The sequence below is a fragment of the Chiroxiphia lanceolata genome, chromosome 4 (genome assembly GCF_009829145.1).
Source record: "Chiroxiphia lanceolata isolate bChiLan1 chromosome 4, bChiLan1.pri, whole genome shotgun sequence".
NCBI lineage: Eukaryota > Metazoa > Chordata > Aves > Passeriformes > Pipridae > Chiroxiphia > Chiroxiphia lanceolata.
The window spans coordinates 70826944-70842669 of NC_045640.1; the positions used below are offsets into that span (position 1 = coordinate 70826944).

The following is a 15726-nucleotide window of genomic DNA, read 5'->3' on the forward strand; positions in this document are numbered from 1 at the left end:
CAGTTACTTTAGACCAGAAGTTCTGTGGCCTCTGCATCATACTAAATTGTTTAAATCACGATATAGCGAAACAGGGGTTGACCTGTTAAAATAAATACACGTGGCAACCGTGTCACTTCACTGTATTTACCAGAAACTAGTTCTCCTCTCATCCAACAGAGGCAAACTGACAGTCAGCAAAGGGCAACAGGTGAAAACTCCGGCACTGGCCTTCCGATAACACCGGTGATAAAACAAATGTGCGCAAAATTTATAAAGTGTAGTGACCCATCGAATGCACTTCGTGTTTGGGGCCGGCAATAAAACGGGATGAAGAGATATGTTTCCAAATCTGTGCTTTGTGCCCTGAATCTCCGGTCTAGCAGCAGGTGGACCTTGGGAAGCTCTCTGACTTCAAAGGCAGCCTGAGCATCCCTGGACGATCGCAATTGGGACTTCTATCACTGGTCTTTTCACTTCAGAGGGCCAATACACAGCAACCCTTGGGAACAGCCCAACGTCAGGGCAGACGCTCCGTCCAGCTTACGCAGTTTGTAACATTCTCTTTGCTAACATGTACGTAAAGGAATTTTGTTGCCGGTTCACTTCCCTTCCCAGCCCTGACCGCTCGAGAGCCATAAATTGTAATTCTTTACCAGAGTGGGCGACAATTACAGCGCTTCCCACACCCTCACTCCAGAGGCTTAATCATGATGAACGGAGCAGGCAGAGCCCGGCCCAGCGCAGGTTCACCCCCGTGTCAGCCAACCCTCCCCTCGCAGCGCCGCGGGCACAGCCCAGTATCACTCGCCTGCTGCCCTTCTCCACGCCACGGGGATTTCAGCCCCGCTGCTCCGTAAGCAGCTCCCCCTTCCTTAGTTTCCCCATCGCCCATCCGCTTCCAACATTTTCTGCTACTTCTCCTGGAAATCCCACTGTTTTCACTGTACCTGAGAGTTCTGGACAGTCACAGCCACCAGCAAAAATCCTCCTCATTTCCTCCTGTTCTTCCTCTGCAACAGAAGCTGTGTGTCAGGGCAGCTTGTGTCCTTGCACTATATTATTCCAAATCTTTGCCTCTTTCCTGGGAGATAGATGAAGTGAAAATGAAGGTAGATTCAGGTACATGAAGAGAAGGGGTAAAAATGTAAAAAAGCCCTCTAATTAGTTCTTTTTTAAAATAAAACAAAACAAAAAAACACAAGCCCAAAAGCAAAAAAAAAAAAAAAAAAAAAAAAAACCCAAAAAAACCCAAACCAAACCAACAAAACAAAAACAAAAACAAACAAACAAAAAAACCCCAAAAAAACCCCAAAAAAACCCCAAAAAAACCCCCAAAAAAACAAAACCCCAAAACAAACGAACAAAAACCCAAACAAATGAAAAAGACAACCTCAAAATGCTGAAAACCCAAAAAAACTTTTCTGAAGGCCAAACACCCATAGTTTCACTCAGATGCTTCTGTAATTCTGCATTCCCTGCACACACAGCAGCCCTTCGCAGCTCACACACATCAGACCCTGAGTGCTGCCCTGGGAAACCACATTTCAGCCTCTCACGGGTCAACATTCCCTCTTCTGGGAAGGGGGACACAGTCAACGGGGCAGGAGCAAGTCCCTGTACCCCAGTGCACCCCATATGAGCGCAGCCTTGGCCAGCTGGACACCCTGTAACCAACCTGCAGTGTCAACACCGTGTTTTATAGGACAAGATCCTGATATTTCTGAGCTCTGACCTCCATGATGGCCCCAACCCAGTGCTGGCAGGGTGGGTAAGGCAGCCAGCTCAAATTCCTTATCAAACTCACTGTATAAAAACGTAAAATCATTTTACCAGTAGAATTGAGAGAGCTCTTTAGAAGCTTGTCACTGGTAACTGTATCTGTGGGGCCTAGAACTAAAAGACAAGAGAGCTAAAATGGAAAGTCCTATTCCCCAAGCCATTTGCACTCACCTAAAGATCTGCCAATTTTCTTTATTTTTTTTAATATATTTTCCTTTCTCTTCTTCAAATGGAAAACATACTGGTTTTTATTTTCGCCACTCTACTTTCTTCTGCACTCCAACCTCTTAACATGGTCAGTAATATTGCTCTTAACATTGACTAAAGCAATTCTGGCAGTAGCATTTTCCTTTCTTTAGGCCTCTATCACCACCCCTCCTCAACTCAGATCTTCCACACAATTACACCCATACAGCTACTTCTCCTCCACCCAAACCATCGATTATCTGTGCTTCCAGCCCCCTTCACAAGCCTTCTCTTGTAAGACATACTCCATGTTAAAATGCCTTAAGCCCTACCTTCCTTCTACTTCAAAAATACATCTTAGAGAGATGTTCTCTCACCTGTTCCATTTTGTGTTTGTCTTGCTCTGTTCCGTAACCAGCTGGGTTTTGTAACAGAATCACAGAACATCTCAAGTTGGGAGAGACCCATAGGGATCATCTGAGTCCAACTCCCTGCTTCTCACAGGAATATTTTACCTCTTAAAAAAAAAATTGTTTTATCCAGTGCTGCTCTCATACACAGGGGTCACATTGAACACAAGGCACTTCATAAACAAGATAGACACCCTATTCTGATGGCAGAGAACTGTGGAACATCTGCATGTGCAGTCATTGTATTTACTCAATTTACAATGCTTGAATTTATAGAGAGTCTCAGTAAGAACATCTGGAAAAAACCCACAAAACAAATGCAATCAAACATAAATTATATTGTTAGTCTGGTTACAGGAAAAACCTGAAAAAGGCAAGAGTAATTTCTGAGATATTTCAAATTAAGAGTAAGAAGCTCAATCAGCTCTATCAGTCTTTACTTTTAATCCAAGGTGCAAGAATCCAGCCTACAACTTTCCTGGACTTTCCAGCAGTTACTATGACAAATCCTGCCATATGATAACCCCCGGAAATGTCAATCCCCTTCCATGGAAGCTGCTTTTAGAGGGATTTCAGCCATATGTCCTTGATAGTTTGCCAGGACAATGCCTCCAGAGTGTTTGCTCACACAGGAATCATGAAAGTGGTGCTTGAAAAGCATCCTAAATTAATCTGCAGGAGACCTGATTTACTATAAAATGAAAATAAAACAAACAAACAAAAAATCCCTCACTTTTGAAAAGCAATTAAAACTCCAGGAAAGCAAAGACATCCAAGAACACTTCGGCTCATCCATCTTCCCACCACTGAGACACACCAGCAGGTGGTTTGTATCACCACGGTGGCAGGGAACGCTTCCAGCTGTTGGAAATGTAACATCAGCCCCAGGCTTCCCATCCATCACAGCACTTCTTGACTCCCAGGGTTTCTTGGCTTCCTGATCCCTCTCTTTGGTGCATATCCAAATAACAATTAGCCCAAACAAGATGGATAAACTGTGTGCCTTCTGAAGTTTTTCCTGTCTTGTCTCGTGCTTAACTAGCAGTGGAAAAAATCATCCATCTCCCTTCAGCAGCACAGAATTCTCCTACATTCACTTGTCAAAGACAAGGTCAGAAAACTACTTAACTGCTTAACTTTAAGTATATTTCATTCCTTCAAAGTCTGAGCATGAGTTTAAGAATTCAGTAGCAATATATTCCTCAGAATTCTTAGTTCTCTCACCATCAACAGCTGATATTTATATTCTGGATCAATATTCCTATATTTGCTCAGGAGTTTAAACACATGCTGCAGCTGCTTTGTGTGATGGAAGCAAACGGCCACAAGTGTCTATAACTGATTGAATTTTTCTTTTAAATATTAGTTACTGGAGAAGGTAGTCTCATATTTCACCTACCTACTTTTGCAAGTGCAGTTTATGAGGCAAAGTTTCTCTCTTTTAAGTATATACGCATATTATTAAGTGCCTGAGAAAGTCTTCTTGCACGGTCACTCCTTTAAAAATCCTGCAACAGAGGTTCAGCTTTTCATTTCATTTATCTTGCTGGTGATTTTATGACTTTATCAATATTTTTTTAAACAAAAGCTTATTTCTTCCCTTTTCATATTTTTTTTCTGGTGCAAATAGTAGAAAGAAATCACATCAACAATAGAAAAAAAAATCTCCTCTCTATTACAAACCTCTTACAGTCTCCATTTCACTTCAGGAAAGTACTTCATTCCTCTAAAGCACCAGTGGACACTTGTTTATGTCTTTCTAAAATCAATTTTTCACAATATATGCTTAATCTGACTGTGGCCACAGATGGCCAAAACTTTGTTTTGGGCTGTCTTTACAAATGGTTGATGTTGGAAACATGACAGCCCAGCATGGCTGGAGATAAGAGAACGAACGATCCAGTGAGGCCTATGTTGGCAGTAAATCAAATTTGTTATGGTCCAAAATGATTGCACTTGGAAAAAGAACTGAACTGTCTAGAAGCACTGACGGCTGTTGCAGATGTAAGAGATGCAGCAGTGACCTAAGCTTAGGAGAAACAAGAAATAATGTTCTAAGGACAAATATTTATGGAGGTTAGAGTTCAGAATTAGCAAAGTCGCCCCTCTCCCTCCCTCTAATGTACATGCAAAGACATATACACACCCTTTCTCTCTGTAGTGCACATCATATAGAGTAATACATCTCAATTAGCAAAATTACTCCAGGCTAAGAAAATAAACAATGTCAATATAAAATTGATAATGTACACTAAAAAAAAAAAGATACTATTAAAAAAAATACTCTGCAATCATACATCATGAACTCATCATACATCATGAACTCGAAGAATTTGAGTTAATATTGGATTTCAAAGAAATCCACATTTATGAGGGTAAGAGATTTCCTTAGCAGGAACAATCATAAAACCACATCCCTTTCCCACAGCATTGCATTATAACCACAAGATCATGATTTAGGTATTTGTCCCTCCTGATCCCATGTCACTGGAAGGGTGGCAAAAAGTGTCTGCCCAGGACTCAAGACACGTTTCACTCTATCCTACAGGGTAAAGCAGTTACTGGAAGGGCTTGGACACACATCAGGAGATTGTAGGGAGATCTTTCTCCCCATAGTGGGGGGAGAACCAGCTCTTGTGAGGCAGATGAAGAAACGCAGCCAACGCCTGCCTGTGTGGTTGGTCATTCAGGAAACCCATTAACCCATTTGCTCAGAGCACACACAGACACTTAAGAAGCCAATCTTCACATAAACACAGAATAGTTGAGGCTGGAAAGCACCTCTGGACATCTAGTCCACCCCCACTGCTCAACCAGGGCCGCTTGCAACAATTTTAACTCCAAACATTCCCACATCAACTACAAACCACTCCGAGTCAGAAATGTCTCTCTCACTGTCTCTCATTTAGTAAGTGATCATGAAATAGCAAAAATTTTGTTATAGATTCTTCTTTATCTTCTTTGAAATTAGGCTCTTGTCTTATACAGGTCATGTGATTCATAACTTTCATATGGGCTAATTCTGGTTAAATTATTCACAGGACTGCAGTGAGAAATTAAAATATAGGTGGAAGTGAGGAAAATGCTCTTTCCGCTCACTGGTGTGCTGTAGTACAAGGCCAAACCAACTTCATGGAGGAATATAGCAAAGACAGACTATTCCCAAGGAACAGGAGTTACCACATCATGCAGCTTTCATCATTTCACATCGAAGGGCAAGGAGAGATGAGATCAGCGAGACGTTACAAAAGGGAAAAAAAAGGTTATTTTACTACATCATGGATTTGGTTTCCACCAGTTGCTCAACTGAAATCTTGCTCTGCACTATTTCTGTAGAATGCATCAGCCGGTAGGTAGAAAACAGCAAGAATAAAGAAACAAACCCAAACCCCTTCCCTCTTGGTAACAATCTGTACTGATAGTATTCCAGAAGGAATGTCACAACAACTCTCCCATTTGTTTTCTCTCTGTTTCAGGGCGGTTTCCATGGATCCCCAAACCTAGGCCCCACTGAAGGGCTCCCTAGAGCATAACACCCTGTAGCAGCAGGTCACAGACCAATCATAACATGCAGAACACAAACAGAATTCCACTAGCACGGTCGACACGTTAAACCTGTTGCAAAGACAGTTTGCTGTCCAGGGTATCGGCACACCAGGATTTGAGACAGGAGAGACAGGCCCTGGAACGCCTTTGGAAGCGCAAATAAATTATGTGGTCCCTTGTGCTGAATTAGCCTTTAGTTCTAGGGAGGGAGAACTATCCCAAATGAGACTGAGGCAGTGTTCAGTGCTGGGGTGGATGTAGTTACTGCTCCACCACACCCCAATGCATCCATCCATGCAGCAACGAACTTAGGAGAAACACTTTGTGCAACTCCCCCCTTTTCTCAGCTATGAAACCATCCCTATATGCCTGTAAGTTCCCCATTACTGCATCTCCTACAATCCATGAAGTTACAAGTACTGTAAGTGCAGCTAAAGCCAACTGGCTCTTGTGAAATCCTGTTTGTTTCTTGGACAGACTCTTAGCGCAGTTCTTCGTGGTACTTTAAAAAACTGTAATCCTTTGTCCCCGTGCCAAAATGGAATTTGTTATCTGCCAAAAAATGACTTTCCCAACACTGCCCAGGCTATTATCTCAAAGCTGACCTGCAAAAATTAACTTCCAAGCATCTGGGAGGTTAAATTGCTCAGTGGTTTGTCTCCTTTTTAAGCAAAAGCAATGCTCATTACATAAGAGTCACTATTTAGTTTACATTCTTTTCCTCCTCAGGAAAAATTAGAGAATGAACAGCCTGCAAAACCCACATTGTTACACCCTCATTACCTTCATCATGTGCAGTCTTCCACTAAGCACTCCACGGAAATTTTGTGAGAATATGCCCATCTTTGAAAGTAACCTGGAGAGCAAAAAGGGTTTGCTCCATATAATCCTTATTCCAGTGATAGGAAATTAAAGGTGAAAAGAAGCAAGAGCTACAGGTGCCATTACCAGTCTGAATGTTCTGCCCTGAAGCCTTAGTGGGCTGTTCATGTTGTTAATCTGCCCCAATCTAAAACTCAGAAATTTCCTATCCATATCCCACCAGGGAGCTGATACTGGAGATAAAGCTGGACCCCCTGGCTTTGCCACAGGCCACAATGACTCTGTGCCTTAAACAACAAAAGGTTGTCCCCTGTGACAGGCAGTAGAAGGGATCAATGTATGCATGTTATCAGTGGATTTCAGTGTTCTCTGACAGCAGATGAAGGGAAAGGCTGTGTAATCCCAGACCCAGGAATGAAAACCAGGAGGACACTGAAATAGGCACAGACTCATCTTCCTTTCTCTTGGCTACCCCGCCCTCCACCCCCAGCCTGTCTCGTCTCCTCATCCTTTGTCCCCACCCTGTTCCCTTCCCTTCCCCTGCTGTCAGGCACAGGTTTCTAGCCTCTTTCTAAATCTTTCCCTAGCTCCTCATGCCAAGCTCTGTCCTCTGGACTCCTTTCCCTTTGTATCTCCCTGTGGCTCCTAGCCATGTGCTCCATTGCTGGGTTTGCTTTCCCCACCGCTGCTTAATCCCTGCCTCCTTTCTTGAAGTTCAAAGCCCATGTTCTCATTTCTCATCCAACTCTCATAACCTTATAGCTCAGGTTTTCCATGGACTCTTCCATTTTACCTTCCCCCAGCACCTTCCCTCCCTACGGTAGTTCCCAGCTCCCCACTTCATGCGCTGGCAGGGCAACAGTCTCCAATCCCATAGGATTGGCCATCACCTGCCTACCTTCCTCAGCAACTGCAACCAATCCCAAACTCATACATTGTCTAGGAGTGCTTCACTGAAGGGAAAAAAACCAAAAATACAGGTGGTAAACTTTATTGCCATAAGTGTTAAGGGCTCCCATCCTGACTAATTGCACACCTTGAGTCATTTCACCAAAGTCAGCAAGTACCTTGGGAAAACAACAGAAAACTCAGCAAGCAAATAATGATAAAAGCCTACCCCTCAATGGTCAGCAAGTCAAATCCATTGCAATTAATGATATTAACGAATTAACTGAATTTTAATGCATATGTTTGTGTACACATATTATACATGCAGGGATGGATATAACTGAGTCCTCAAAAGTCTGTTTTGTAATATTCCCTGGGCATCGTGTCCACAATGAATGCTGGATTTTAGCTGTTATTTCCATTCATAATTGAATGGCAGTTTTCCAGACAGATTAGCTTTCATATTAAAATGACAGCAGTTTATGAATCAATTTATGGGCTTTGTCATCTAGTGATTCACTTATTTTAAAATGACCGAGCTAACATCGATGGTTCCTTTCAGTGGGTTACACACCACATTTTACGTCAGTTGCTCCTCCTGTGAAGTTTTCCTTGTCTTAATTCCTTCCCCATTGTTGCACTTGCCACCGCTGTCGCCGAAATACAAACAAACAGGGAGACTCACCTCGGAGGTATTGGCCTCCTCTCATGACATCAGTGTGTAGGCTGTGCACAGGGCAGGCAGGTGTTAGTCACTCACGCCATCTGTGTGGGCCTGGAGAAGGGAAGATGTCATCTGTCAGCTGGGGAGCTCACACACATCGGCAACAACGCGTGTGGAGCTGACGGAACAGTCCAGAGCCAAGATCCTTGCTCGTTTTTACGGATGTAAAAAAAAAAAAATTTGCTCTGGGATAATGTGAATACAAGAAAGTGATGAAACATTCTTTTTGGGGTTTTACTTCCCACAGGAGTAAACCTGTTGTCTTCCCTGCCCTCTCTGAAGCCATGATGTTGTTCCTTAGCAGGAGACACCATGCCAAGGAAAAGGCTGGATGCATAGTTAGCAGGTATAGAAGTCTCCGTGCAAGGAAGAACAGGATGTGCACAGAATATATCCCCAGGCTACCTCACCTATTTGGCTGGAATTTTTAACAACGTTACGTTTTACTCACACCCTTCAAATAGCACCTCTTGCTGACTTCCTTGGCAATCATCTCTAGATGTTATTTTTAGTGCAATACAAATGACAATCAGATGAAGGTACCAAAATATTTTTACCTGCAGCACTTGTGTGTTTCCCAAGAAAAGCATATAAGGGTCTTTACAGTCCTGTATCAAATTACTTCATCTCATGCTGGACAGAGTTCCTCTAATTTTCACTAGCACATCTCTGATCACAATCCCTACCATCACAGACACTGTGAGATGACACCAATGCCATGCCAACTACTTCATTTTTATTAAGGATTTTTTTTTTGCAGAGATGACTTTCAAGGACAATTAATTATTCCAACCTCCTTTTCACAGCAGTACCAAGTAACCCAGAAGTCATTATTAGTTGCTGAACTATGGTTCTCCTTTCTTCCTTATAAACTGCTTGCTGCTTTTTTGGACTTTTTTTTTTTAAAACTATTTAGCTATTTATTTTCAGAGTAAGAACATGATCTCATGCGCAAATTTATTATTGAGCACAGTTATTTTTATGGAACACTGGGGTTTTTCCTAGTGGCCAGTTTCACCACAGAGACACAGCAGAGAATAAATACCTTTCCCAGCTGTGGCTGTGGAATGGAGAGCAGAATGGAGCAGCAGAGAACTGTGATCTTCAGCAAACAAAAGAACCAGGAATTCTGAGGGAGGAGAATGCAGTCTGTCTTCTCATCCCAACAGCCACCTAGAGGGGAAGGTGAAGCTGCTGAGTACAAACCAAAGAGCCTTTCCTCGTATTTTTTCTTCAAGCACTTGAGCCAACCCTTTGCTGCATCTAAATTGTGTGCTCTGGTCTGGTTTCTAGAAGTCTCCAGGCTCCATAAAGGCAAATAGATGAGACAGTTTAAAGTATGATAGCAAAGCTCTCAGGAGCTCAGGGCAGGAGAGTAGGAAGAAGTATATATGAGAAGAAGTGGAAAAGAAAATGTAAGGAATGAGTTACTGCCAATAAATGTTTTCTCTAGAGCCTGTAATAAACATAAAATTAGGTGAATCATCTAATAAAATCTGTGATTTTATTAAACAAGTAGTTCAACTATTTTGAACCAACTTGATTCCATGTTTAATGTGGCCTGGCCAGTGCCACACAACTGGCAGACATACATAATTAGTGAGTGTTTCAGAAATTAACCTATTTGGGAACTCTATTTAAAACTTTTTTCAAGCTTAGGGGATGTTTACAATTAAATCTATGTCACTGGAGTTGTTGGCTCGATGACAAACCTTTTCTGTCATTCTTATACTCTTATCTTCAACACCCTGAACATAACCTTCTAGAGAAATTAATATTTTAGGGTATCTCTATTTTGCCTACTGTTTTAAACAGTTGATTCCCAGACATCTCCCATGCTCTCCAAGCTAAGCACCAATAAAACATCTCAGCACTCCAAAACTGGAGTCGATTCAGGCCTCGATCCAAATCCCTTAAAAATCCATTGGACAATTTTAACAGATGATGGTGGCCATTGTTTTAATTTAAGACATTTGAGTTCCCAGCCAGCTCTCACTAGAAATCCTGGCTCTATGTATCACATATGTGAAACTGCCTGGGTCTAGGACATGCAGTAAGGACAACTGAGTAAAGATGTGACAGTGAATTATGAAGTGATTTGTGTAAAAAAAAAAAAAAAGGCATAATTTGTAGCTTTACCCAGTTGTTTTTTTTTTTATGCAACTGGAAGTACTTAGCAGATGGAAGTAATTTTTCTGAAAAGAGGAAGAAAAAGAGGCCCCCGAAATTTTATGAAGGGGTAAACACATGGATTTTGGCTGCCACATGCCCAGGACACACCACCAAATTCCTAGAGGTCCAGGAAAAAAGCTGCAGCATGTGTGCTACTATCTCACGTGTTAGGAGGCAACAGAGGTGAATAGTTTTGGTTGTTAGAAGCAGTAAAGCTACCTTTGTTCTTCCATTCACATACAAAATAGATCAGCACTGAATAGTCTCTCACTATTTTTATTTCAGTTTCTTTATGTCAGCTTTGTGTACTGTCTTTGAAGAAACGCTTGGATCACTACCACATGGGGATAATAGAAAACACAATTCCACTACCTCTCGGACATGAGTCTTTTTTCCAGGATGGTTACATGCAAGAAAGGCAAACCACGCTATAAGGAATGGGATGAAAAAACTGGAACAAACTGTATGCAATTATCTTCAGAGACCAGCTGGAACTGGCCAGAATTCAGATGTGGTACAAAGGAGCGTAAAGGAAGGAGTTGCATTTGCTTACCGTGTGTCTGAATTTGATGTACTGATTTTAGCATACAAAAGGCAGTGGTACTAGGAGTAATTTAGCTGCTCTGTTGTTTTTAGCTGAACTGTCACTTACTTCAACCTGCAAAAGATTGAGAGCAGAATGTTCAAGAAATTCCCCACTTTTAAAACCAGTATCGTCAAGACATTACAAAGCAGAGGCAGGGCACAGAGGTCTGATTCCAAGCACTTTTGAAAGAAAAACCAAATATCACTAAGATCTTTGCTATGAAACTTGAGCGGAATCGGGATTAAGGTTCTAGGCCACAAGAGAAAAATCACATGTAATAAAATAACACTGCACTTTTCCAAACTAGTGTAAGAAAAATTTACTAGAGCGTGCTTCCGGTGTTTTAAGACAGGCCAACCAAAACTTGCTGGATAAAAATCCTTACAAATGTGTAGAAATCTGCAGCAGCATTCAGAATCAGCCCAGCTCAGAGAAGGGTTCCACACAGCAAACAAGTGATGTTCCTGTTGAAATGCATGAGATGGGCTTTCTTTCTCAGGAACATGTTTTATGACTTTCACATCGATCTGTTCACACTAGAAATGACCCCATCTTCACTGGCCATAAAGTATAATCTCACAACATCGCTTTTTAAAGGAAATAATTTGTCAGAAAGGAGAAAGAATAACTACCTGTAGACACAGTACCTATTGCCAGCCCTTTCCTAGGATGCAGCTGCCCATTTGCTTGGCACTAGACCCACTCTATAGGTCAGTGTAAAGATACAGCCCTAACAGCTCATTTTTCTCTCTCTTTTCTCCACTATTGCCCTTGTTAATCTTCAATTCCCAGTTGTTAGAAAAGGAAGAGATTTTTTTACTCCTGGGACTGCAGGCACAGCCCATGGAAAGCAGAAGCAAGCAAAAGTCTCCTGGTACACCCAATTCCCTCCCCAGGACAGACAGACATCATTTTTTCAGATGAGACACAACCCCGTCACTCCACAAAACAAAAAATAACTTTTTTTCGAGTGCATGACACAATGGAGGAAGGAGGTTAGTGCCGAGGGTAAATTCCAAACAGCTCGGCATGTTTTCCTAGACTGTCTCTTACGTAACCCCCAAAATCCAGTCTCCCACCAGCTGGGAGCAAAGGGGAGTGGGTCGGGAGCTCACTGACAACACCAGGCACATGTGCACACACACACACACACACACACAGCCACCACACACACGAGGCCACAGGAATTAGCTAGTCCACTGTAAATGTCAGCCAATTTATGTAATATCCTTTTACTCAGCATTTCTTATTCACCGGAGAGTGAAAAAATCTCAATAATTTTGTTAACAGTCTCTGAAGAATTGGAATTGGGGGAAGTCAGTCGGATTCATAGCCTCTCTCCAGTCACTGCTGTTGTTGGCTGCTCCATAGTCTGAATGTTACTTCAATTAAATAACCAGGGAACAAGCAGGTATTTATTTCCTAACAGCCACCAATGGAATTGGTGTTAACAAGTTCTAATTGTTATTTACAGCAGCTCTCATTTTAAGTTGACTAAGCACAACAGCTCCGGGCTGCGGCTGTTCATGTTATCCCCTGAGGCTCACAGAACTCTTATTCCAGAGGATAGTTTTTCAGAGGGTAGAGAGCCAGAAAATACAGCCCGGCTGACAGCAGAGCTAAGACTTGCTGATTTAACACACCTAGGACACAAAGGAAGAGGTGAGAAGTGCGAGGAAAGTATGGAAGTGAACAGACTGGATATCAATAACAGCAATTATATCCCCAGCCAGCCTTTCTAGTGAAGAAATACACCGGTGGTATCCTTCCACCACCTTGAAACAGGACCAAGAATCTCACCTGTGCACTGCTTCGGAGTTACACAGTGGGGAAAATCATGAAATATGACCTTTGTTGCTACGCTACATTACATTTCTACTATTATTTTTAAATCACTTCCATTTCAGAGCTCTAATTTCCTGTTCTTTCTTGGAGAGTGAGCAGTAATAAGCTGTTATTTTCTAAAAGAGGAAGAAAGCAGATTTTCTGTTAATAACAAACGAAATTTCAGTTAACTGGCTTACAATGAGAAACGAGAGTTGTTATAACCAAAGTAAAGCTTACAATGCACATCAGACAGAATTCTGAAATTAAATCATGTCCCTTGACAGGTATTGAAAAAATCTGAAAAACAATTCAGAGTTAAAGTTCCCAAACCAAGTACAGCAATTCACAATGACATTGTGAATTAGACCTATTTCTGTAACGATGTCATAAGGGAAAAACAAAACATGGGCTCAGCAAGCACAAAAGCTTGAATTCTTACACTTGTTGCATTTACCATAGACATCTTTATTGGCTTTGACTGTCCATAGAAAACTCACCTGATGAGCCTTCCCTTAAAAGCCACTGTTTTATGCTCATCCTCAAAGCACAAAATTCAATTTTCTCTATTCAAAATGTCTTAGTAACTGATTATTTATTTAAAATTATATATATAAGGGAGAGGATTTTTCTTTTGTTTTAAATCATGAAGGTTCCAAAAATTGTGTTATGTTTGGTGCACTGTTTTGTACCTAACTGGTCAAACCATTTTCCTGTGGCTACTTTGAACCTCCACGAGGAACTAATTTGCTTATTCGGTCTCATGATTAATCTGATCTTCATGAAGAAATTTTCTTCTGAAGACTTTTGTTGTATCACAGTCATCTTCAATTCTTAGGAATACTTCTGGTTTTGATGGAGAAATATCAATTTCACATATGGATCTAACCACTAAAACTGAGGGTAACATTTTTCTGTGAAAGGGCATGGGTAGAAAAAAATAATCTGGTTTACATGAAAAAATTGTTCAGCAATAACCTTAAACATTGTGTCATTGTCCATTTCATTTATTTACAGGGTTCTTTCTCTGGCTTTTTAAGTAACTAAAGTTTCCATTTGTTACTCTTTCTCCTCTTGGAAATACAGCAGTAAATAAGTTTTTCTTACAAATACTTAATGACTGTGCTGAAAGCGTTTTTACCTCAAGCATGTCCCAAGAGCCATCAGATCCAGTCTGGCTTAAGGGTTCTGTCTATCATTAAAAGCAAAATGCTCTTTTAGATAAAAGTAAGAGATGAGAAAGTATTAGAGACTGTGTTCTAAGTGTAAAAAGATTATGTCTCACCATATCATTGTCAATGAGCCTTTATTTAAATTAATGTGAACTGAATATACCAGTTTCTAGAACAAAGAAACAAGCAGAGGTCTGATGGATTTTTATTTTCATCCTGAATTTGTTTTAGAGATGTTTAATTTGTAATTATATCATGCCGGCTGAATGCTTAGTTGTGTTATGGCTCTGTTCCCAGAGATCCTCGTGGATGCAGCTTTTAACAATTCCTGTGTGTTTCACAGATGGTCTGTATTTGCCTTTTGCTTTATTTATTATTTTTTAAAAAACGCTAATTGCAAGATTTAAAAATGAAAACCAAAAGCAACAATGACAGTGGAACAGTTTTAGGCTTCAAGTGGTTACTTGTCTCCAAAATTTCTTGTGGAACTAAATTGCTTCGGATTACTGCAAAGTCTGCAGCATCCATAATAATATCGATCCCTAATTATGGTTTGAAGCGTCAGGAATATGCAATTAATGCCTTCAGAATGATGTTTTCATTTTCAGTGACATTTCTTTTACAGGACTGGCACATCCTGATTGATTGCAGAATATCACAAGTAGCCCTAGTTCTTCTCAGAAGCAAACACTGGGCTCTTGATCCCAAATATTTTGTATTTGAGGATGTTGTGGAGTTTGGCTTTAAGTCCCTCACTTTCCTGCCAATGTCAAATGTGATTCAAATCTGAGTTAATTTTCTCATCTGTTGCACTCGTTCTCACAGGACTTTGTTAGAAGCAGAATACAGAGGGGATTGGAAGAAAATAAGCTGGAAGAATTTCTGCACCTGGCACATACAAAAGGATTTAAGAGGCCAAATCAGATGACAAGGCCATCATCTCAATATTAATCCCTTCCTTCTACACACATTTTGCAGGCCTAGGAAGAATTCTCTCTCGCCTAGACTTTTAATACAAAAAGCTACTTGTGTAGAGACAACCTCTGCTGCAAAGGAGATGCTGTTTGATGGTCCTGTCATCAATGAACAGGAAATTATCAGCTAATAAAAGATGGTGACACAGTAAAGCAAATCGAGAATAAATCCTGGACCACTTATGACTCCTTCCCAGCAAGCTGAATTTCACTGGAATTTTTGCTATTGTTCTCAACAGACCACAAAGAGAAACTCAGGCTGTGATCAGCAGTGATTTTAAGGCAAATAGAAAGGAGTAAATAAATGCCACAAAGAATCTTTCTTAGGCTGCTGGCAACAGTACAGCTACAAAATTAGCCTCTGCTTGGGACAGTAAAACAGATGGGAGGCACCCAGGTGGAACAAATGACACACCAAACAACAGACAGTCTCTCACTCCATCATATTTGACCCCAAAGTAATGACAGAGCTCAGGTTTAAGGATGAAATTACTGTCATCTGTTATGCATATTACTCTAAGCTGAGCTTCCTACACAAAATAAACCCTTCCGGCCCTCTCTGTAAAGCAGATATTTTGTTGCAAAAAAACAAGAGGAGGGAAGATTAGAATTAGTTCCATTTAAAAACAAAACACAATGGAGGAATAAAGTGCAGTGCAAG

General features: G+C 41.0%; 1 long non-coding RNA gene across 1 annotated transcript; it reads right to left on the bottom strand.

Annotated features, from left to right (window-relative positions):
* Positions 1-967: 967 nt before the first annotated feature.
* LOC116785535 lies at positions 968-14122 on the bottom strand. The gene is made up of 6 exons (XR_004356578.1): positions 14061-14122; positions 12896-13056; positions 11063-11167; positions 8299-8388; positions 3757-3865; positions 968-1063 (listed from the first exon to the last, which is right to left on the bottom strand). It is a non-coding gene; the product is annotated as an uncharacterized LOC116785535 (long non-coding RNA).
* Positions 14123-15726: the final 1604 nt, after the last annotated feature.